At 36.7% G+C, this 25036-nt stretch overlaps 1 pseudogene; it reads right to left on the reverse strand.

Annotated features, from left to right (window-relative positions):
• Positions 1 to 6838: 6838 nt before the first annotated feature.
• LOC120529917 lies at positions 6839 to 7562 on the reverse strand (annotated as a pseudogene).
• Between the last annotated feature and the right edge of the window lie 17474 nt (positions 7563 to 25036).

The raw sequence follows: 25036 nt of genomic DNA on the forward strand, positions 1-25036 counted from the left end.
GAGCATTAAATTATATGTATACTTACATCTGTTTAATTTATTTTTTGACTTGAAGGATATTAGTATATATGGTTTTACATTTTTGTTGCTGGGTATAACTCAATAAAGTGTAGCATATTTAAGTAATAAAGTTTTCATAATTATTGTATTTTATTCAAGAACACTGTAATAGCTTAATATAAGGCATGCAAAATTGAAAAAAGTAAATTCATTTATTCTCACTCCTTAAAAAATACAAAATGAACTGAACATGAACTAGTTCAAAACTGAAATGGTGAACTATGAACGTGAATTTATTCATTTTAATCAGTGTGAACTAAACTTTGAGCTAGTTATTGTGAGGTGTGAAATGTGTGATTGTCCTTAAATAACAAAGGCAATTTTAGATAATTAAACATGCTCTTCATTCATTTAGACAATTCTCTATATTAGTTTAGAATCTGCCACTTGCATTGCGAGCATGCATATCTGGAGAGCAGAATATGAGAGTCACAGAACTGCAAGGTTATTCAGACAAAACAGGAACCAGGAGATACAATAGCTTTGGAGAAATCAAAATAAAGTCAAAATGGTCAGGAAACTCTAAGGTTAATACAAACAGCTTACAAAATGAATACCCAAACTTGGCTCCAGTTGACCCGAATTTGACACAATTTCCACAAGAAGCAAGGTATTTATTTCCATTCTGGGAACATTTACATGTATTTATTTTGTACATGTCAGTCTGTCATTTAATATTTAAATAAAGATCTTTAGTGGAAAAAAAATCACCAAAAGTGTGCATATCCTCTAATTGGAGAAGGTGGTTATTAGGAAATGGTGGGGAGCGGAGGCTTGGCATGTAGTGAAAAAGGTGTGTGGAGAAAACACAGATATATGCACAATAGGGTATTCTGGTGTGTCTTCATGTGGAAAATATATATCTAGTCATGTTTTTAAAAAAGCTACAACACCCTTCTATTGTGATCTGAATGACAAGTATCAACAGCACTGATTTTACTGTTGTGGTATGTATTACATGGGTTACACAGCTGCAGAAAAGAACAACAGGTAAACACTGAAATGCAAATGAGGTTTTAGGAAGCAATACTCCTTGTTTTTACCCCCACAAAAAACCTTAAAACTTCCAAAAAAAACCTTTTAGTGAGTTTCATATTTTGCAGTTGAAAACTGGCTCGCCCTGCGGTGGACTGGTGTCCTGCCAAGGGTTTGTTTCCTGCCTTGTGCCCTGTGTTGGCTGGGATTGGCTCCAGGAGACCCCCGTGAACCTGTAGTTAGGATATAGTGGGTTGGATAATGGATGGATGGAAAACTGGCTGCAAAATGAATTTGAATGTATCTGTACACAGTTTCTCTCGTCACTAGTGATATCACTGTGATGAAAGCTGCAATAGTAACAGTATAGTAAACTATATACTGTATATTATAATGTCTCTTTTTGCTTTCTGTGCTACATTTGTTTCTGTGTTTTTGATTTTATTTCATGGATTGATTTTGTCCATTACCTTAAATGTAAAAAAGAAGTGCTAACCAGGTTTACATTCTACACTTTCTTTTTAATCCATAAAAGTCATATTTTTCAATTAACGACTTTGGATCCACAAAGGTATTAAACTTGAAAATAGTTTACTAAAATGCATTATTGTGAGGGTACAAACTACAGGTATACATTTTTTCTGTATGAGTGGAGATAGCTAAAAACTCAATGGTGCAATGTTGCATCGGTTCATTTACACATAACCATATATACCCAAAACATATAACTGAGCAGAGTTTCAAGTTGAACAAGCATCAGTTTTTTAATACTTGGTCATCTTCTAGTTGTATTATACATTATTTTATACATTTATATTATATAAGTTTCATGTGGTCATTACTGATTGCTTCGGTCTCATTGCTACAGAAAAGTGTGACAGTGAAAAGTGGAAAGTGAAGGAGATTGCTGATACGATGATAACAGAAGTGTTCACATTTCAGAGGAGCACTGCTTTACCCAAAAAATGACATGCTTGTGAATGTATTGCTCTTAACTGACCAGAGTTGATTTGTTGCACATTGGCAAATTAGAGTAGCTGTTTAAAAAATGCAAACCGTGCCCTACAACCAAGGCAGAATTATTTTATAAAATGGATCAGGAAATGAAATGTTATACTCAATATATAAAACCATTTTAATGTCCCTTCCCTTTAAAGATCCCAGAGTACAGTGGGAAAGGATCTCTTACTCAGCATTTCAAAATAGGAGCTGAAGGCAACCATACATATAATTCACTCTAGCTCCACATGCGCAAAGCATTCAATTATTCAACTTAAAATCTTTTACTGAGCACATCTGTCTCATTTAAAAAATGTTTCCAGGGCAAGATCCAACCTGCGAATGTTGCAATCGAGCTCCAGCCTCACAAGGTCATATATTTTGGCCTTGTAGCAAATTAACATCATCCTGGATGAATATTTTTAAATGGCTTTCATACAGCTTTGGTGTCACACTCCCTCCTAATCCACTAACAACTGTGTTTGGTGTTCTCCCAGATGGACTTAAAGTGAAGAAGGACAAACAAACTGTAATTGCCTGTACTTCATTATTAGAACGTAGATTTAACTTGCTCAACTGGAAGAATCCTAGCCCATCTGTTTTAAGTTAATTGGGAAACTGATGTCATATACTATTTGAAATTCAATTGAAAAAAAAATCAAATTTTCACTTACAGGATCTGTTCAAAAAAAAAAAACCTGGCAGGATCTAATCAATAACATTTTAGAATAAGCATTTATATTGGGGGTAAAGAATCCTTTCTCTCTTTACTACTCTTAAAAGTTTTACTCTGGCTGTTGGCCTTCCTCTCTTTCTCATGGGTGGGGGTTGAATTGAATTTAGTTTTGTCAAGTTTGACTAAAAGATAAAAGGAAATGAAATGTTAGTCAAATAACAAGTCACATTCATATTAAAGAACACCAAAACACCAAACAAAAATCTTGTCCAGAAATTCACTCACAAAATTTTGTAACCAGGGAAACTAGCAAAGAAAACTGCACTTGAAAGTCTTTTAGTTCATCTGATATTGGTCATCCCAACACTGACCCTTATATGATGATGTCATGTGCCTCATGTTTCACAAAACTTGCCCTACCATAGCAACACCATGGATACTGAGAACAATCCTTGTAACAACAGTGACACCTATGTTAAACAGGATGGCATTGTGGGAGATTGTAAAAATAAATCAACAACCTTAAAACAAAAAATAAATAAAGAAATTAAATTTACATAAGGGTTTAAGAATGTATTTTAAGAACTCAGAGTGACATAGTTTTGGTCCTACTCTTCGGAGTAGCCGTAAAATCATTGTATCAGTTACTACATCTAACTTCACGTGGATTTAGGAGAGCTTAACTTGCTAAAAGCTGCCAGAATAAAAGCTGTCGTTCAGGCAGAGACTAGCACACAATGGTTTTAGGGAGAAATATTCTTTGTTTTCCACCAAAAAAATGTATTTAAAACCGAAAAAAAACGTTTTAGTGAGTTTCTCACTTTTAAATTTCCTATGAAATGAATTTTGGTGTCTGGTTCACAAAACGTGCTTGCTTTGCTTATCATTGGCCACAATATAGTTAATATAATAATTGTAGAATTTCAGCTAGATAATACATGTGTACAGTATAAGCAGTGTGGGCAGATAATGTGGCATGTTGGAGTTTTGCAAAACACTAACAAAATCTTGAGATCATTTAAATTAAATGCAGCAAAGGAATCCAATTGACAAACTATATTTAAATTTCAACTAAAATCCTACTTTTATTTAATTGCATTGTAAAGCTGATTCTCTTGTGGTGCCTTTACGTGCTGGGTGAATCTATTAGCTATTTTCACTTGGATGTTTCAAATACTATAATTGTCCTTACTTAAATTATTCAATATTGTGCTGTACTGCCAGTTATATATTAATTTCCCCCTTATCTCTAGTTTGCCTGGTAAAGCTTAACACGTAATATACCATGAATTACTTTGAAAAGTGCTTTCATCTTCCTATGGAAGATGTCATATTAAAAGTTATTACAAATTGATTCATAATGCTTATATGATAGTACAAAATTTAAGAATTAAAAAAAAGTGAAGGCTACAGTTGCATTCACAATTAGTTAACCTGAGGTGAAAGTAATATTCATTTAATTAATTTAATTGGAAGAGGCCTGAACAATATTTACAATACTATTTAAAATCTGATTGTGCTAGCAAAGTCCTATTTTTTTTTTTGAAAAAAATCTGACTTAATTCTCCACATCTTGACTTTCAGCTGCCTCTTCTTACACATCAGCATCACATATTTTTATATAATTCCTTAACTTTTGCTTGCGTTGCCCACATTTAATCCACACACACAGGGCTCAGGTAACTATACAATACCTTATTCAGAGTACCTGTCAATAGCCTTGTATTTGTTTTTGTAATTCGTCCTCCTAACGTTTTCATAAATTAGTTTACATAAGTTTTTCTCTTTTTCCCCAAGTTTTCATAAAAATATTAATAATAATAACCTTAATTGTCAACCCTGGATTTTAATGCAGATGTGTTCAGGAAGTCCCACATCTAAATAAAGCCTAAAAACTAAACTTCCTCTTTGCATTTGTTTTTGTTGTGTCTCAAGTTTGTCTTTCCACTCAAAATATGCCACTCCAGACAACATCTGCTCAGGGTGTTCTGTAAATATATTATTCCAATCATCGTATACAATTTTTCATTGTTTCTCATACAGCCAACACAGCAAGAGATCTGTCTCAGTCAGAGGCGATGAGATATGCTTCATATTTCATTCTTTGTGAAGAAAGCAGGCCCTTCTCTTTGTCTACAGTCTGTCTTTCTTGCTCTTGAGTATTTTTCCAGCTTTAGTACTGAACTGAACTGCACTTATATATATAGTTGTCATCTCTTCTATGTCATTCAGTTGTACTTGGGCCAAAAACAGAAAGAATAAGGAATCAAGAACTTCCAAGTATTTTTATTTCAAAAATGTTATATGGCATATGTTATATGGTAAGTACTTTTCTCCTAGCACCCTTTCTGAGTCACAGAGGATTGGATAGCAGACGATTAATTGTAATTTATCTGTGATCTGCAAAAAGTTAAAAGCAGTTCTCTTTAATGTGTCTTTTCATGCAAAATACGTAGTCCTCAAAGTATATAAAAGCTATTTCTTCACTAACATTCACCTTCTCGCCCTACCCAGGGTTTGTTTCCTGCCTTGCATCCTGTGTTGGCTGGGATTGGTTCCAGCAGGCCCCCATGACCCTGTAGTTAGTTTATAGCAGGTTGGATAATGGATGGATGGATGAATGGCATTCACCTTCTTCTGCCACAAGTAAGTAGTCCAAAAATGATGGATCGCTTACTGTATATGACATCCCAATAGAAATATCCCAAGATTTTATTATTTCTCAATTTACAGCTTCATTGCCTCTTTGTTCATCTAATGCAAGTCCACTTTTAGATGTTTCAGCAGTCCAGTGTTTCCTAAATGTGATGCTACAGTTTTGACCCCGTCTCAAATTAGGCATCCAGTTATATTAAACAAGTGTATAATGACATTTTTCTAATTCTCCTTTTCTGGCAACTTTGGACATAATTTATGTAAAATTTTAAATGTGTTTGCCACAAATTTAAAAACTTAGAATGATTTTCCAAGCACAGCATTGCAGTTAGCTATATTGGCTTCTTGGCTTCAAAGAAATTTCTGTCCCTACGGGAAATGGTTCTGGATAGAGTGTACGTCAATCACAGTATACATTCACACACACACACACTCCCACTCACACACACACAGTGCCCAGTTTAAAACAGCAATCAATGACAGATATGACAGTGATGTAGGATAAACACTGGAGCACACAGAGTGAAACTCACAAAGACATAGGGAGAATGTAAAATTCCACAGACAGTTGTAAGATTGAAACACAAGACACTGGTTCTGTTAGCCACTGTGCCATAGCGCTGTCATGCTTTTGAATCAAAACATTCTCTGTTATGAAATTAGTATTCTCTCTCCATGTCTCTTCAGATGTCTTTCCTAGGTAAGACTGATGACTCCAAAGTGGCCCATTGTTTGTCTGCATATTGTAAATGTGTGTGCATTAGTACGGACTAGAGTCCATGACTACATGACAAGAATATGTTGACCCAGTAATTCAGTAAGTGGGATTGTAAAATGAGTGAAGTATTCACCAAAATACACTGTGATAGACTTTCTGTTCACCTTACCACTTGCAACATAACAGACACCCTTCATTTTAAATAATCCTAGAGTATTCCATTTACCTACAAAAATTTCTGAATTCAAACACCTAACAAAGAGTCTATAAAGCTTATCCTGTGCAAACATAATAGCTTGTGATTTTGCCTTCTTATAGCTTCCTGTACCTTTTGCGCAATGTATTTCTTTCATAACATAGTATGTGTAACTAACCTTCAATTTTAGTGGGAACAGTGTTGTTGGTCTCCCTTTTTTGCTAAGGCATCAAAGTCTGGAGTTAGCTTTATTGTTGCAATTCTCAGGATAGATCTGAGGTGTTGGTCAGTTAACTGGGATCTGTGTTGATGTTCATGACGCTGAACGTCTGCTCACACATGTAGGTCAAGCCAAACGAGGCCAGCATCTTCTGTGCCATCCCCCAGAGGTTTGGAAAAGTGGCGTCTTTAAGTGAGGCATAGAACTGTTTTAGTGCAAGAGAGTGGAAGTTCACCTTTAAGCCGGCGTCATATTGAAGATCAATTAGTTCCAATTGCACTTCTTGCAGTGCTGTTTCTGGGTCTTGTGACAGGGACAGGCCACCAGCTGAAGTAACTTTTAAATTTTTTCAAAATCTGAAAACCGACGGCAGAATTCTTCATGCAGGTTGTTCAGTGATTTGCTATATTTATTCACATTTTGGATGGCCACTTTCTGCGTGGCAAGTGTGGGAAAATGAGAGAAGTTTTTCTTTGAAATTTGCCTGGAAAAGAAAGTCAGCTTGGATTTGAAGGCATTCACATTAGTATACATGTTGTGCACATACTGATCTTTTCCCTGTAGCTTGACGTTTAGCTCATTCATGTAAGAAAAAATGTCTACAGCAAACGCAAAGTTACATAGCCAATTCTTCTCGCTCAGCTCTGGAAAATCGTCAGACTTCCCCTTTAACTCCAAAAATGTTACCAATCTCTTCTTTGAGATCCCGCATTCGTTTAAACACTTTGCCCAAACTCAACCAGCGGACACGAGAGTGGTAAAGCAAGTCTTGGTGGTCAGCATCGGTTTCCTCCAGAAATGTAATGAACTGACGGTGCTGAAGTCCATTTGCTCGTATGCAGTTAACAAGTTTTACAACTGGATTCACAACATGATTAAACTGTAATACAGATTTACACAAATATTCTTGGTGTATGACGCAGTGAAGGAAAATAACATCTGGGACAGGGTTTTCCTCTTTCACTTTATCCTGAATTCTTTTCAGCAGTCCCACATTTTTTCCAGTTAAATTTGGAGATCCATCTGTAGTGACAGTGGCAAGTTTACTCCAAGGTAGCTTCATACACTTGATGACAGCAGACACCCGGTCATACAAGTCCTGTCCTCATGTTTTTCCTATAAGTGGCTCCATGGCCAAAAACTCCTCCATTATTTCAAAACGGTCGCTAATCCCTCAGATAAAAATTAAGAGCTGAGCTATGTCTTTTATAATTTATAAATTTAAAGGACTCTGATGTATTATGTAACTTGCTGGCTATGTCTTCATCAATCAGTTCCACATGGCGAGTCACTGTCCTGCGTGATAAACTGAGTTCCTCAAACTTGTCTTTGTTCTCAGGACGGAAAAGACCTGCTGTCTCTATCATGCATTCTTTCAAAAACTCGCCTTCAAGGAGGGGTTTGCTAGCTTTTGCTAATTTGAATGACAGCATAAAACTTGCTTTGGTACTTGACTCTTGAATCACAGTTTGTCTGTGAAATAAATTTTGCTGAGCCTGTAATTTAGCCATCAATTTCTGAGCCGCTCTTGGGGTGACTGCTTGCTAGCATAGTTAGCATGCTTCGTGGCAAAGTGACGGCTGATATTATATTCTTTGAAAACCGCAACACTTTCCTGGTATATCAGACATACAGCCATTGATCGGACTTCAGTGAAAAAATATTTTGCTGTCCAATCCTTCTTAAACACCCTGCATTCACTGTCCGCTTTTCTTTTCTTTGACCCGCTCATTTTGGGATTCTGCAAAGAAGTTAAATTTTCCAGGTCACTGAGGGCAGATAACACCTGCAGTGACACTATATGACAGTGGGAAAATAGTAACGTGCTTATAGCGCAAATGAGCAACTGTCACAATTACATGGTGACTTAAAGAGGAGTGAACTTCCTATGCAGAAGCCCACTTTTGGATACTCACCCCTCCATGCGAGCCCGCAGTCATCTCCAGTGCTCGTTCGTCTTCTCCGACCTCGCTTCCTGGTTTAAAGTTCCCACCCCGCTTGACGTCACCAAACACCAATTGAGGAGGTACTTAATTAAAGGGGCAACTTAGGAGCCATTTCTTTATATAAACAAGACAAAAACAAACAAGCAGCTCTGCGAGCCAGATAAAAAAAAGTCAGCCGGGCCGTACTTTGCCCTTCTCTGTGCTATGGACACTGAGAATTACGTGTGCTTGAAGAGGCAAAGAATTGAAGAATTAAAACGTAAAAATTTTTTTTTTTGGAATTGGTAGGAGTCAAAATATCTAGAAAGAGTCTATTATAAACACAATTGTGAAAACCAGAAATATTAAATAAAGAGCAGTCAAAAATTCATCACCCAAATACTAACTCTAAGCCCTTAGAGCACTTATAAGTAGTCATTTCTCATTGGAAATTCAATGCTTGGTGTTTAATTATGTTATCAGTTCACCAATTCAACGCAATTAATATAAAAGGAACCACCTAATCTCTTAGGTTATTTTGTAGATGGGGGATAGGAAGAAATGTCAGAACCAGCCATGTAACTGTCACCTTTAACCTCTTACCTGTCTTACTTTCTGTGTTGCATGTTTTATCTTCAGGAGCTCTAAGGCAAGCTGGTCACTGACTACTGCTGTCTTTACTTCCAAACCTTTACTTCAACCCAGTTTACTATCAAATAGAGGCCCTCACAAGGATGTTCCCTAGTGCTGTTAAAAGCCACCAATTAGACAAGGGATGAACAATATAAACCTCGTGGCATGCTTTTAGCAATCAAACAGAGACATTTGCTTTAAACTATCACTCAAAATGATATATATTTGCATCAAAACCAGTAATGGAAATTTAAAGGAATACATAGAATCATACAAATTGGGTGGGTTAAATCTGCTTACAGTCTGCTCAGCAACAGCAAGACACTTTTGAAAATACAAGTGGTTAATTTTCTTTAGTTAGAAAGCATGTGTTCTCACTCCAAACAAAAGAGAGACAGAGAGAGGTCTCTGAAAGTGTTAGTTTTTGTAAAAATAAAAGGCAGTTGCTGTCCCCCTACCTTCTTACCCAATTAACACATATACAAAGGTTTATTTAGCAGAAAATTTCCATCACTGCAAGAAGACACTTTGACACTTCACAGTATCCTAAAACACATTGAAAATATGTATGAAAAAACAGAAAACGTTACAGGCATCATTATCAATAATAAGCAAAAAAAAAAAAAACTCTTCCCACACCCGACTCAAGGGTGTGGGACTTAAGGCAAAAAACTCTGGAATCCATGATCCAACTTCCCAACATGCACTTCACTCCTTTTCAGCTTGACAAGACTTCAGGTTAAAGGCCTATCACCTGGCATCTGTCAGCCTGAATGTTTAGAGTGTCCCCTAAACACTTGAAATCAGAGAAATGGACACTAACATGTTTTAAAGGAAGAACATAATATGACATATAACTATCTTGCATTGAAACAGAAAACAATATGGTCATGGCCATGTAAAGCTCATCACGAAAAGCAGCAGCCAAAGCAAAATAGGATAAGGACAAAAGGAATAAACAACAAGAAAATTAATATAATTAATCCAACAATGGATGATAGAGAATTCCGGAGACCAAAAACCTATATTCATCATTAATGAAGAGGGTTAGAAAATGTTAAATAGCTTCTTTTGTCTATCCATCCTCTTGTATTTATGGCACTGTGTATGATCCATTATCTATAGGACTAGGTTTCTTTTTATTGGAAATAGAAAATACCAATAAGTGTGACATTGCTGTCAATGTGTACTTCTTACTGATGGTGTTTCACTAGCTCATCTAAAAAAGATTCAGCTGTCCCCCTTATATACTACATTCTCACTATTGCAAATAATCTTTTTGAAAGTATTTACTAAACCTAATTTAGCTTTTTAATAACACATACTGTACTTCATATTTTGTTGACTCTTTTGTACTAACTGTAATGAAACTGAATTGTCTACACATACGTGAAATATAAGGCAAACAACATTATTTCATTATTATTTTTGTAGGCTGTTTTTCCTTCTAACTGATCATGTGAAAAATCATCATTGTAAAAAAACTTTGGGAAAGCTGTGTATAAAATAAAGATCAATACTCCATTCTCAGCCATATCACAGTTGAGTGGAGTTTTTTTCCTGCATCAACATAGGTTTTACCTAAATGTTCTAATTCTGCATCCTGATCTTAAAGACATCCATGTTACATTTATTTGCATCTCTGCATAAGTTCCCCTAGTGCGGGTGTGTACATGAGTGTGTTCTGTGACATACAGTATCAGCGTCCCATCCGGACCTACATCTTGCTTTTTGGCCATTGAAACCAGGATAGGTTTGATTTCTTTAGACCAGGGTTCTTAAATTCCAGTCCTGAAGGGCCACAGTGGCTGCAGGTTTTCATTCTAACCCTTCTCTTAATGTTTTTGCTGCTAATTAACTTCTTTTGAATTAATTTCAATTGAATTGTTTTTTAAGATGTTTCCCTGCATTTCTTCATCGTTCCCCTGAATTGCTTCATTTCTTTCCTTAAATGACTGCCAAACAGAAATGAAATGTGAAACGAGCCAACAGAAGACCAACTAAGTTAGAGCCTCAAACTTCAACCAATTTCACTCCAACCAGTTACTTAATTTGGCACTGATTTTTGTTGTTAATTAAAGCCATTCTTTAATTCCATGGCTTGTTGTTGCTCTTATTGTGCAATAGCATACATTTCTAAAATTACTGATTTTCTCTTTTCTGTTACAATGTTTTCTGGACCTGAGCAGATCAACATTCCTGAGACCTTCATCTTTCTTTATTTTCACATACTGTATGATGGACACAGTTTGCTGGTCATGTTTTGGCTCATTTCACATCTCATTATTGTTTGACAGATAATTAAGGAAAAAGAAATAAATACAGGTTTCTTATTAGGAAAAGGGTTAGAATGAAAACCTGCAGCCACTGTGGCCCTCCAGGACCGGCGTTTGAGAACCCTGCTAATTACTTTAAAAAATTTAATGAGCGGGAAATAATTGAGAATTGCTCTAATAATATATCTCATATACCAGGAGGATGGAGGACCAGGGGAGAGAATCTAGTTGGGGCATTATCCCCCATAAGACGGTAGAGGACAGAAACCATGCAGTAGCTCCATGGTTTCCCACAGGGAACACTTGGAGTTTGCGTTCCCTGCAGCCCTTTTGAGTTCCATGGATGCCACCAGGGGCAGTTCTTTCATTGGAAGGAATGCTGCCACACCCAGAAGCAGCTCATCAGACACCTGGAGCACTTCTGAATGCTCTATAAAAGGAGCCAGCAGCCACTACTTCAGGAGCCAGAGTTGGGAGGGAGAGGACAAAGCTTACCAGAGGAGGAATGGAGGCAAACGAGAGAAAGAGAAAGAGAGAGAGAGAAAGAAAAGAAGAAGGAAAAGAAAGTGCTGTGACTTGTACTTATTAGTGCTTATTGTACTGTATTGCTGTAGGAAGTGAGGGAGAAACGCTTCCCCACTTATAGTAAACATGTGTTGTGTGCTGAATATGAGCCTGATGTCTGTCTGTGTCAGTTATTTTTTGAATAGAAAATATGCACATGTTAGGTTTAGTTTGGAGAGTCTAATTTGGTAAGAGTGTATATATGTGTGTGTCTGTGTATTTGTTAGTGTGTCCAACAATAGTCTGCTGTTGCTTCCCACTTTTTCCAGTGCTGTAGTAATTGTAACTGGATAAGCAGGTTAGGAAATAGATGAATGAAACTGAAAGAAGCCTCTTTTCTGAATGAAGGGCCATGTCTCTCACTTCTGTATTTAATAATGAAACAATTACAGAATACAGATAGAGTCAGGAAGTGGAGTAGAAATCAATGCCAAAGTATCAGAAGTTGGAAGTTATTGTTAAATTGAAATAGCATTCAAACTGCATAAATCTCAAAGGAAACAAAATCAGGAGCTGAAAGCCAAGAGGAAAAGAACCGGATACGTGAAAGACTGCAACCAAGTCTTGCTGTCCAAGTTCAGCATAGCTAAGAACCAAGTCATCCTGTAGCTTCACACCTAATTACTATTCATGAATTTAAGCTAGGGATTTTTCTTTTCACCTTTGTCTTAATGCAAAACCAAACACTCTAAAAATTAATAAATAACCAAGGTTATTACTTAATATTTGGTTTTGCTGTAGTAGTTTGTTGTTTGGCATTGCCCATTGTTGGATATAACGCATCAAGTTGGTTAGGCCCTCAGAGACATACTGTAATGTTTAGAATCTGGTTTCTCGTTTGAGTCTCAGATGAATAAATACTAAAGAACAAGTTCCAGAAATGAGCAAATCAGCATTTGTCAGAAGGCTCAGTGTTGAGATGTGCTAACTGTTTAAGCAGAAAGTAGCAAATCATCCAAGGACCCATTTCAAAAGAAAGCAGGCTATCAGAAAGACTACTTATATCAACGATTAGTACAACCTGTCAAATTCAACAGAGCATTTGAGAAGGCAGAACACTGATAAATGATGATATTAATCCATAGGGGATGATAGATCACTATTATGGCAACCAAGGATTTTTCATTGAGGCACCAGGTCAGTTAGATGCATGCTTACAAACAAAATAAATGACAAGATAAAAAGGTAGTCATTCAAAAAATGTCAATTAAAACAGATCAGTCTGGCCATCCACACATGTAGAAAAAAAACAAACAACTAAAATGAAACACTTTAATTAAAATCAAATTATTAATGTTTTTCAAGACCTGAATGACTCAAGATTGACTCACCCACACAAAAACCACATGCCTCACACACCCATATTGTATAGTATACAATACATCTGTAAAAGATAGCCTGGCCACAGACAGACACGAGTCCAGATGTCCAAAACACACACATGTTTTATTCACCCTATTTACAATATTTACAGTGGTTAGCTCAGTCCTTATTCCTTTCGGCCGCCTCCACTCCTCTCTTGCAATCTCCGTCCTCTTCCACCCGACTCCAGCTCCCCGATTGGAGTGAGGCGCCCCCTTTTATCTTGCCCCAGATGTGCTCCAGGTACACAATGATGACCTTCCGGCAGCACTCCCCAGTGGGGCGGAAGTGCTGCCCTTTCACCCAGAAGCACTCCGGGCATACGCCATGCCTATTCCGTCAGCACTTCCTGGTGTACTGGAAGCGCTATCCTCCAGGGTTTAAGGACTGTCCAGGCACCCAGGGAAGAATGATGTCACTCTCCCGGTCCATCCTTCCTCCAGGCATCCCGGCGGGGCAGGGTTCCTGGGCATCTATCACACATCATATACATTCAAATTGTATAACTCATAAACATGATCATTTATAGAATGTCAAAAAATAAAAAGTGGAAAATAACAGACAACTTTAATTGCATTTTGCTGCTAATTAAAATGAGGGCATTGTATCAGATATTAAGTATAAAACAGTTAACATTTTTTAATTTAATTTGGGGTGTAGCCAAATACAGTGCCTGTGAAAAGTATTCACTCCTTGGACGTTTTCTCATTCTTTTGTTCTTTAACACTGAATCACAGCAGATTGTTTTGTGCTACTAATTCTGATCCTCATGCAGGGATCTGTTTACACTTTAACATTTAAGAGTCTTTTTTTTTATCAATGTCAAAATTGCCTCATCCAATGGGGTGAATACTCTTTATAGGCAGTGTAATAACATATAATCTAAATGTTGCTGTGGTCTTTGATCTAAACTGCATTACCAACTTAATTGGAGCTAACATAAAGAAATTTATGAAAAATGCAATGCTTTGGAATCTCCAAGCTTCAAGGATGCTAAAACACAATAGCCTTATGCCAGCCTTGGTGGTCACCAGTATTCATTCACTTAGAAGGACTGGTATTTATGAAGAAAGCTAGACTTTTTAGTTAAAATTAATCGAAGAACAGATGAGACTTTTCATCTAAGGGCTAAATTATTTACATATTAATCTGAATTTTGTGATGATATGACAACAGAGTGACTTAGGTGGCTAAGTTAGCAAGTATATGGTTTCTTTAGCATCATAATTGTTTGTGTTAGTATTTCTGCTGTGGACATTTGGCAGGGGTATTTATTACTTCCAGTATAGCTGCACTTCTTAAAGAAAACATTTGATTTTGTTCATCTATTAATCTTATTTACCCGAAATTGATATTTTATACTTTTATCTTTATTTTCTCTGTTTTATTTCAATTGCTTGGTTTTTAGATAAATATAGCTTGAAAGTAAATTACGTTTTGATGGATATGGATTTCAATATTAAAATATCATAACATAACGTTTTTAAAACCCCTTAGTCCTTTGCAGATTAAAAGAAACTATACAGTAATGGACAAAAAATGGGAAACAGAAATGGACAAGACCTCAATCTATTGCCAGAAAGTTATCTACTATATAATAAAACACTAAGGTCTGTGTATCCATTCCCTCTGAGCAACCTCATTGGTTAGTTTGGCTTTGGTGTGATTGGTCAGTTTGGCTTCGGTGATACAATGAAAGAGAAAGTACGAGGCACGCGAAGAGAGCCACATTCAAAGACAGCAAGTGTAAAACTGGACAGGTGGTGAGAAAAGTAACTTGAAAGTAATAACAGAGTCTGAGAAGCAGTTTTGACGGGTACAGTATGTGCTTTAGAGCAGGAGTGCTGGTTAAGAGATGCAGAAATACAGAGGAAAAGCGCTAAAGGTATCTGTAAGACAAGAGTTGGCAAATATTTTTTAATTATTATTTTTTTTAATTTTATTGATTTTATTGAAATCACGCAACAAAAAAACCCACCCCTGAGAAAGAGAGCATGGGCAGCAGAATAAAACTTAAACCTAGTAAAAATAAGTAAATAAATAAATTAACAAGTGAATATGGATGAATGGAGAAGAAAAAAAAATGAATAGGGAGAGGATCTGCTTCCTCAGTGCTTTAAAAGATTATTCTAAAATGTTATTGATTAGATCCTGCCAGGTTTTGAAAAAGTTCTGCACAGATCCTCTAACTGAGTATTTGATTTTTTCCAATTTTAAATAGCATATAACCCACTGACTTAAAAGAGGAGAGTTAGGATTCTTCCAGTTGAGCAAGATAAGTCTATGTGCCAGTAGTGTAGTAAAGGCAATTACAGTTTGTTTGTCCTTCTCCACTTTAAGCCAATGTGGAAGTACACCAAACACAGCTGTTAATGGGTTAGGAGGGAGTGTGACATCGAGGCTGTCTGATAGGCATTTAGGATTTTGGTCCAGAATGATGTTGATTTGGTACAGGCCCAAAACACATGACCCAGTGAAGCTAGAACTTGATTGCAGCATTCGCAGGATGGATCTTGCCTTGGAGACAATTTGGACAATTTTAAGTGAGACAGATGTACTCAGATGTAATTTTGAGTTGAATAATTGTATGCTTTGTGCATATGGAGCTCAAATGAATTCTCTGCATTGCTACCTTCCATTCCTTTTCTGATATGTTGAGTGAGAGATCCTTTTCCCACTGTACTCTGGGATCTTTGAAATGGAGGGACTGTAAAATGGTTTTATATATAGCAGAGATGCTGTCTAAGTCCTTGAAACTGATCAATATTTTTTCCAGCATAGAGGGAGGATTTTTAATTATTCTATTACCTGTCTTTGAAAGATATTGTGGATAGTAATAATAATATTTATATTTTATTATTTTAAAATCAAAGCATGTTATTCTATACAGGCATGGCACATTCCTTGTGCCCAAAGCTGCCATGATAAATCCCAACTTACTGCTGCTCAGTAAGCAATTCAAGAAAAAGTATGAAGGCAAGTAAGAGTCACATTTTGAAAGGCCATATAATATGCCTTAGTTCACTTGCATGACTTTAAACTTTCAAATATCTATCTATCTATCTATCTATCTATCTATCTATCTATCTATCTATCTATCTATCTATCTATCTATCTATCTATCTATCTGTATATTTTTTTTTTTCAAAAACATTTCTCTCTCATCCAGTTAACTATTGAGTTATGTGCCACACAATGGAGCAAGATTCCATCCCATTTTGGAAAATGTCATGGAAAGCAAATAAAAAAAATCACTGAAGAGATCCAGAAAATTATTGATCTTTCCACCCATTTCTCAAACCTGCTTATTACCATGCTGAATTGAGAAACCTAAAACTTGTCTTGACTTATTGGGTAACGTGTTTGTAAAACGGAGGAAATTATGCTTAGGTAAAAATTCACAGGTTGAAAGACTAAATTGCACATTGACAAACTCAGAATTTAAAACCAGGTCCCTAACAATCTGAGGCAGAATTGCCAACACTGAAACCACTGTGCTACTTATCCCCAACATATAATTATGTATGTGACAAACAAAATGAATATGCATTGTAGATTAAAAAATAACAGGCATTGCAATGAACTGATATCCTCCGCAGAGTTATTTCCTGCTTTGTAACCTGTGCTGCCTAAATAGGCTCTGGTACTTCTGTAATCCCAAATTAGAATAACTGGGTTTGAAAATGTTATGTTGTATATCTTGCTGAGCGTCCAAGTCTGCTTTGTATTGGTTAATGATGTATTAATCAGAAAAAAGAGCTTAAGTCTTCTCTCTTCCAAGCTATTTTTTGCCCTTTTCACATGAGTTTTAAGGCAAGGTTTAATTAAATTAATGTGTTTAAAGTTTGTAACAGTGGTGATAGTTTAGGATGCATTTGACTGAATTTTTTTACTGAATGATGCAGCTGGGATGGCATGGTGGCGCAGTGGTAGTGCTGCTGCCTCGCAGTAAGGAGACCTGGGTTTGCTTCCCGGGTCCTCTCTGCATGGCATTTGCATGTTCCTCCCACGTCTGCTTGGGTTTCCTCCGGGTGCTCCTGTTTCCTCCCACAGTCCAAAGGCCTGTAGGTTAGTTGGATTGGCGATCCTAAATTGTCCCTAGTGTGTGTTTGGTATGTGGGCGTGGGTGTGTGCCCTGCCTGGGGTTTGTTTCCTGCCTTGTGCCCTGGGATTGACTCCAGCAGACCCCTGTAACCCTGTAGTTAGGATGTAGCGGGTTGTTTAATGGATGGATGGATGATGCAGCTATTCACAATTACTTTCCATGTTATTTACCTGCTGACAGTTCTATAATGAACCATGATAGGCCAAATAGAAGGGTGATAGCCTGAATTAAAAATAAACCAGATCAGGCTTTTCTGTGGTGGGCAGAAACTTGTACATCATTGTACTCTGAGGAAAACAACAGAAATAATCAAAATTATCTCTTTGGTTGTATAAAACGTCAACAATGTATTTCTTGAAAAGCCCACCATCACACATGGAGTGCCACAGTGGGCTTTAACAGGTGATGATTTGTGACAGCCCCCTAGCTTTGACTTTCTAAGAATATAAAAAAAAAAACCTGTTGGGTGAAAAAATGGAGGCATTTTTGGGAATGGCAATTCAGTAAGAGACCCCCTTCCAAGTAGGTTGGGTGTGCAGTGGGTGTCAAAAAATGGGAAAATACAATCCACAAAATAGAATACAAATAATCCTCTTCCCAGAGCTAGATGGCCAATCAGTCACTGCCACCTCAGACATACAATACAATAGTACAAACTACTTTGTTATTGCGTTATGTATAGTGGCTTCCGAAAGTATTGAGGTCCCTTTACTTTCTGCACACTTTCTTATGTTGTACAGTAGTTTTAATTTTTAATGGACAAATTTAGAATTTCTGAAAACTAACCTTCTCTCAATAACCCCTAATTTCAAAGTGAACCATGTTTCTAGAAAGGTTGGCAAATTTATTAAAAATCAAAAATTGAAAACTGTCATTCATATAAGTATTTAGACCCTTAGTTGTGACACTCCAAATTGTGGCCAGGTGCATCCTGTTTGCTTTAATACTCCTTGAGATGTGTCTACAACTTGAATGGAGTACATCTGTGGCAAATTGAATTGACTGGACATTGACGTTTTGAAGAACTCCATAATAAAACCGTGGAAGAGCAATGGCATGGACATGGCATAAAACCATTTCTAAAGCTATTTGTGTTGCCCTGAAACATGGTGGATTGAATAATTGTAAAATGGTAGAAGTTTCGAACTAACAGGACTCTTCCTAGAGTTAGCTGCCAAGCCAAACTGATTAACTAGACAAAAAGGGTCATGGCCAAGGGTAGTGACTAACAACCCAGTGATCACCCGAATAGAGATTCAGAAGTCTGCTGCTGAGATGAGAGAACCTGTTAGAAGAACAACAGTCTCAGAAGCACTCCATCTATTAGACATTTATGATTGAGTAGCTAGACGAAAGCCAGTCTTGCTAAATGGGATATGTAGGACTCTGAAAGCATGAAGAAAAATGTGCAAAGCTTATAGAGATGTACCCAAGAAGGTCTGAAGCTGCAATTGCTGCCAAAGGGGATTTTGTAATGCACTGAATTAAAGGTCTGGACACTTTTATGAATGAGAGATTTCACGTTTTTTTATATTTAATGCATTATGTAGTTCTTTCTTTATACAGAATTTAATACATTTTATAATCCTTTCTGAAAACATGCTTTCGGTTTGTCCTTATGGGTTATTGAATGTAGATTGATGGGCAAAAATGACAAAATGATCTATTTAAAATAAAAGGAAAGAACACTATAAAGTTGCAGAAATTGAAATGGTCTGAATTATTTCTGAATCCAATGTAGCTTCTAGAATATTGCAGCACCTCAGGATATTATATTATATTATATTAAAATTATATATATATATATATATATATATATATATATATATATATATATATATATATATATATATATATATATATATATACTTATTTAGGTAAATTTGATCCATAATCCATTAGTTTTAATGGCATTAAATTTGCCTATAAATAATTATTGTGAGTGAAGTTAGAGGAAATATTTTTCCAAAACTCAATGGAAAGGTTGTAATGAAAAACAGATGGTTTAATGGCTTTTTTCTTAAAAGCTGGAAGAGTATATTGCCTTAAATATGTAAATTAAGTGTAAGCAGAACCATGTTGAGATATTTCATGGCCAATTTAACAATATCAACACAAGAGCTTAAATGTAAGAGGCATGACAGCTGGATAATTTGAGACTTGTAATTTAAGAAAACTATATAGGACGCTTATTTAGTTTGGCTTGTTGTACAGTGTGTTTAAGATTAAGAAGCAGCCATCAATTCATCAGTTTTCAGAATCCTTTCAGTCCAGTTGTGGGCTGCAGGGAGCTTGAGTCTGTTCGAGTAACATCAGGTGCAGTGTAGGAGATAACAAAGAAATTGCTAGGTGCTGCACATATTTGTTACAGCTGTCTACCAATTGTTATTCCCTTAGAAATTTACAAGATGCATTTGTTTATTGTAGCAGTGCTGAGAAAAAAAGAAAGAACTAACTGGAGTGTTAACATGCATACTTCAAATAAACAAGATACTGGCTGACATTTGAACCATGCCACACATACTGTAGACTGAAATTAAACTGTACACGAACTAATCATGAACTAAGTCTGAATTAACTCTTAAATTTTATTTGGAAGGATGTCAAAACTTTAGTAGACTTTTAAAATGATTATGCCATTATAGTGTTATCAGAATTGCATCACATTTAGAATCAAGGGATGATAACTTAAAAATTCTTGAGATGTTTTCTACCTTTTCTTTTTGACTATTTTACTGGTAGAGTGGGAATGATCAAGATTCATGATCGCTACTGTACTCTTGATGGGTGATCCCTTATAAAACAACATGATAAAAAATTAATAATGGCAGCAAAAATGCTTATTTCTACAGCACATTCTCCTACACATGATGTAGTTCAAGGTACTTTACAAAATGTCAAAGAAATAGTTACTAGAAACGAAAAACAAAAATTAGGTAAGATTAATAATGAATAAATAACAAAAATTAAATCAATGCTCTCTCAGGATATATGATTAGAAGGAAAGTAGAATACTTATATATAGTATGGAATTTTAATTTTTTCTAAAGATGAGTCTGATGATAAGGTCAAATGGAGAAGAATATAAAATGTGCAGGGGTTCCAGGGCCAGAAGACCATCCAGCCTTCAATAGGCATTATACATAACATAAATGTTCTTAAGTCGTTCCTCATCTCTTCCAGTCTGTCCCAGATCATTCAATGCAGTTTGTTTCGTGAACAGCCAGGCGCCCACCTTCATACACCATTATATACTACTGAGTGGCTAAGTGTTGACTTGTCCAGTGGAGGAGAGGTCTAGTTTTTGACAATATACAAACAACTGGAGCAAAGCTATCCTACATGAAATTGTGAAGTACTGGTAATAGTTTAACACTTCATTTTTTGTTCTTCACTTGGTCTTATTTTTTTTTTTTTGTCACTCAGTCTATTTAAGTGCACAGTTTCTTTTCTAAATAATAATTTTCTTCTATTCTAGAGGTTGAAATTAGGCCATTAAATTTTAGCCCATTGCAGAATCTACAGTATTGTCTTCTCTTTCTTATTCTAAACAAGCTTCCTATTGTAGAATAACATTGAATGTAGTTATATTTTCTGTGTATTGTCATTTAAGGGCAGTGAAGTGGTTTTTGGGCAGCCTCACACATCTCACAAGGCTTGAACCAAACATCCTGAGTTGAATTCCTGTGCTCAGTTGTTGCCCACTTACAGTCTGCACCTTTTTCTCTATGTCTACATGGACATGGACACTGTTTATACTATTGCCTTACAGATTCAGATCCCTGGCCTTAAGTCATAGCCCTGTCCCAGGCTCTGTCTGTGCTCCCACCAGTTATCTTAATGTATGCCAACAATTTTCAAGCACATGTCAAGGACAGGCATATTAGCCTGGTATTTTCCAGTTATACTTATACTAGTCATTCCCTGTGGCTCCACCCACGTAGTAGCGAAACAGGACAAACTTTAAAGATCAATAAACAAAAAGGTATCACTAGCTAAGCAGAGGCAAGTTACGCTCCAAAACACAGAGGTAGAGCGACTCGAATAGCTTAAAAATAAAAACTCATTAGCAAGTAATTTTAATTTTTAAATGAAAGTAACATTCTTAAACCTTTTAATGCTGTTTAGCATTGTAGGGCCCACTTAAGTACCGGAAAAACTTAACGATTTGTAATTGTTTCTCTGTTATGCAAAGGCTTTGAAAAATGTAGATTATGCAAAATGACAATACTTAATTTCTACAATACAAATTTTAATTTTATCTCCCCCTATCTAAAATACAATCAGTCTGAAGTTTTGAATTATAGTGTGAGTTGTGAGTCACTATTCCAGGATGAAACCCATTGCTCATTGAATAGAGTAGCCATTTATTTTCTTTTTGTCTTTAGGTTTTCATTAAGTGGATGTAGGTGTTACATGGATCATCTGTCATTTAGCTTCACAATTCTCATTTCCTCTTCTGTGCTGTCTAAATAACTCCTGGGGCAGGATTGTCAAAGTAAAAACTGGGAACAAAACTTGCTGAGAAGGAAAAGTGTCAGGATGAATGCTTCCTGCTTGAGCATGACTTTTGGATAGCTGATGATCATCGCCCTGAGCAAAGTATCTTAAAAAAATACAAGTTTATTGTTTTACCCCATCAAAATGATAAATTAAGTTGTTAACATGATTTTCTCTTCATGGGAGGTACAGGAGTAGATATAAACAAAATGATATCTGACTGGCAATCTTTGGGTAGAACATTGGAATGTTTCTAATAACACCAGTTCCTCTGATCTTGACAAATGCAGCATTAGTGAAGATACTGATGTAAAATTTCTCCTTTCACTGTACTCATGTATTGTTTGATTCTTCTAAATAGTAAAATTGTTTGCTTTTCAAATTAGTCGAGCTAGTATACACTGTGATATTTTGCATATAATATAAAACTGATTTTTTATTAAAGAATTGATTTTAAAATAGTCTATACAATGGACTGGCAATTCATTCAAAATGTGTTCTTGTCTCAGACCCAGTGATGCTGGTATAGACTGCTGTACCGCGCAAGCCTCAGTTGGTATAAGCAGGTCTGAGAATATTACATCATGTTTAAAAAAATTCATAAAATTTGAAATTATATGCCATGGTAAATAGTAACATGTTATAAAACCAGGCCTTATGAATACGAAAGAGAGAACTGCTGTCCATTCAACAAATATAAATTACAGGGTGCCAAACAGGCAACTTCATTGAATTTTTGAAAATATAAAATAATTTATCTAGCCAAATTACGGTGCATCCGGAAAGTATTCACAGGGCATCACTTTTTCCACATTTTGTTATGTTACAGCCTTATTCCAAAATGGATTAAATTCATTTTTTTCCTCAGAATTCTACACACAACACCCCATAATGACAACATGAAAAGTTTACTTGAGGTTTTTGCAAATTTATTAAAAATAAAAAAACTGAGAAATCACATGTACATAAGTATTCACAACCTTTGCTCAATACTTTGCCGATGCACCTTTGGCAGCAATTACAGCCTCAAATCCTTTTGAATATCATGCCACAAGCTTGGCAAACCTATCCTTGGCCAGTTTCGCCCATTCCTCTTTGCAGCACCTCTCAAGCTCCATCAGGTCGGTGCACAGCCATTTTAAGATCTCTCCAGAGATGTTCAATCGGATTCAAGTCTGGGCTCTGGCTGGGCCACTCAAGGACATTCATAGAGTTGTCCTGAAGCCACTCCTTTGATTTCTTGGCTGTGTGCTTAGGTTCGTTGTCCTGCTGTTGTCCTGCTGTCGCCCCAGTCTGAGGTCAAGAGCGCTCTGGAGTAGGTTTTCATCAAGGATGTCTCTGTACATTGCTGCAGTCATCTTTCCCTTTATCTTGACTAGTCTCCCAGTTCCTGCCGCTGAAAAACATCCCCACAGCATGATGCTGCCACCATCATGCTTCACTGTAGGGATGGTATTGGCCTGGTGATGAGCGGTGCCTGGTTTCCTCCAAACGTGACGCCTAGCATTCACACCAAAGAGTTCAATCTTTGTCTTACCAGGCCAGAGAATTTGTTTCTCATGATCTGAGAGTCCTACAGGTGCCTTTTGGCAAACTCCAGGAGGGCTGCCATGTGCCTTTTACTAAGGAGTGGCTTCTGTCTGGCCACTCTACCATACAGGCCTGATTGGTGAACTGCTGCAAAGATGGTTGCCCTTCTGGAAGGTTCTACTCTCTCCACAGAGGACCTCTGGAGCTCTGACAGAGTGACCATCGGGTTCTTGGTCACCTCCCTGACTATGGCACTTCTCCCCCGATCGCTCAGTTTAGATGGCCGGCCAGCTCTAGGAAAAGTCCTGGTGGTTTTGAACTTCTTCCACTTACGGATGATGGAGGCCACTGTGCTCATTGGGACCTTCAAAGCAGCAGAAATTTTTCTGTAACCTTCCCCAGATTTGTGCCTCGAGACAATCCTGTCTCGGAGGTCTACAGACAATTCCTTTGACTTCATGCTTGGTATGTGCTCTGACATGAACTGTCAACTGCGGGACCTTATATAGACATGCGTGTGCCTTTCCAAATCATGTCCAATCAACTGAATTTACCAAAGGTGGACTCCAATTAATCTGCAGAAACATCTCAAGGATGATCAGGGGAAACAGGATGCACCTGAGCTCAATTTTGAGCTTCATGGCAAAGACTGTGAATACTTATGTACATGGGATTTCTCAGTTTTTTTATTTTTAATACATTTGCAAAAACCTCAAGTAAACTTTTTTCACGTTGTCATTATGGAGTGTTGTGTGTAGAATTCTGAGGAAAAAAATGAATTTAATCCATTTTGGAATAAGGCTGTAACATAACAAAATGTGGAAAAAGTGATGCGCTGTAAATACTTTCCGGATGCACTGTATAATTATATAAAGTGTATAGTCCCAAAAAGGGAAACCAGATTAACTCCAGAGTTAAAAGCTTGTTTTGACCAATTAGAAGTGTGTGACATTAGAAATATGATGTCTTGCTCCATGTGGTAACAACTGCTTTTCTTCTTAGTTTAGCCAGCCCAGAAGGGGAGGACATTGGAATAGTTAATAAGTAAGTCACTGTTTCTGAGCAAGTGTTTCTTTTATCTTGGGAGCAGGAATGGAAACCAACTGAACTCTGTTTAATGCAAAAAAAAGCTAAACAAAAAAGAAATTTCTAAAAATTAGATTGTGGATACCATGTATCCTTAAGTGCCTATCTCAGGATAAGACAAATTTGCTTGCTGCTTCAGAGATCTGTTCTTGCCATCTGGTTAAGAAATGAAAACTGGAAGTGGCATCAGGGCTAGTTGTTGGACTTGTCTTCTGGTCTGTGGGTGGAAAAAGAGAAGATATTAGTGACTGCACTTCCACAGGTGCTGGTGCTGTCATGCTTACTTTACTACTACCATGTGAATGCACTTGAATGCACATGCTGGACTCTCTTAGGTGCCCTAAAATCTTCTTCATGACAGCAGTGGAAATGAGTTTTTTGGGTTTAAGTTAATTTTCATGGCAAAGAGGGACTTTGCAATTAATTACAATTTATCCAGTCATTCTTCATAACATTCTGGAGTATATGCAAATTGCCATCATAAAAATTGAGACAAAAACTTTATGAAAATTAATATTTGTATAATTCTTAAAGATTTGGCCATGACTTGTGGCCA

This window comes from Polypterus senegalus, chromosome 5, assembly GCF_016835505.1.
Source record: "Polypterus senegalus isolate Bchr_013 chromosome 5, ASM1683550v1, whole genome shotgun sequence".
NCBI lineage: Eukaryota > Metazoa > Chordata > Cladistia > Polypteriformes > Polypteridae > Polypterus > Polypterus senegalus.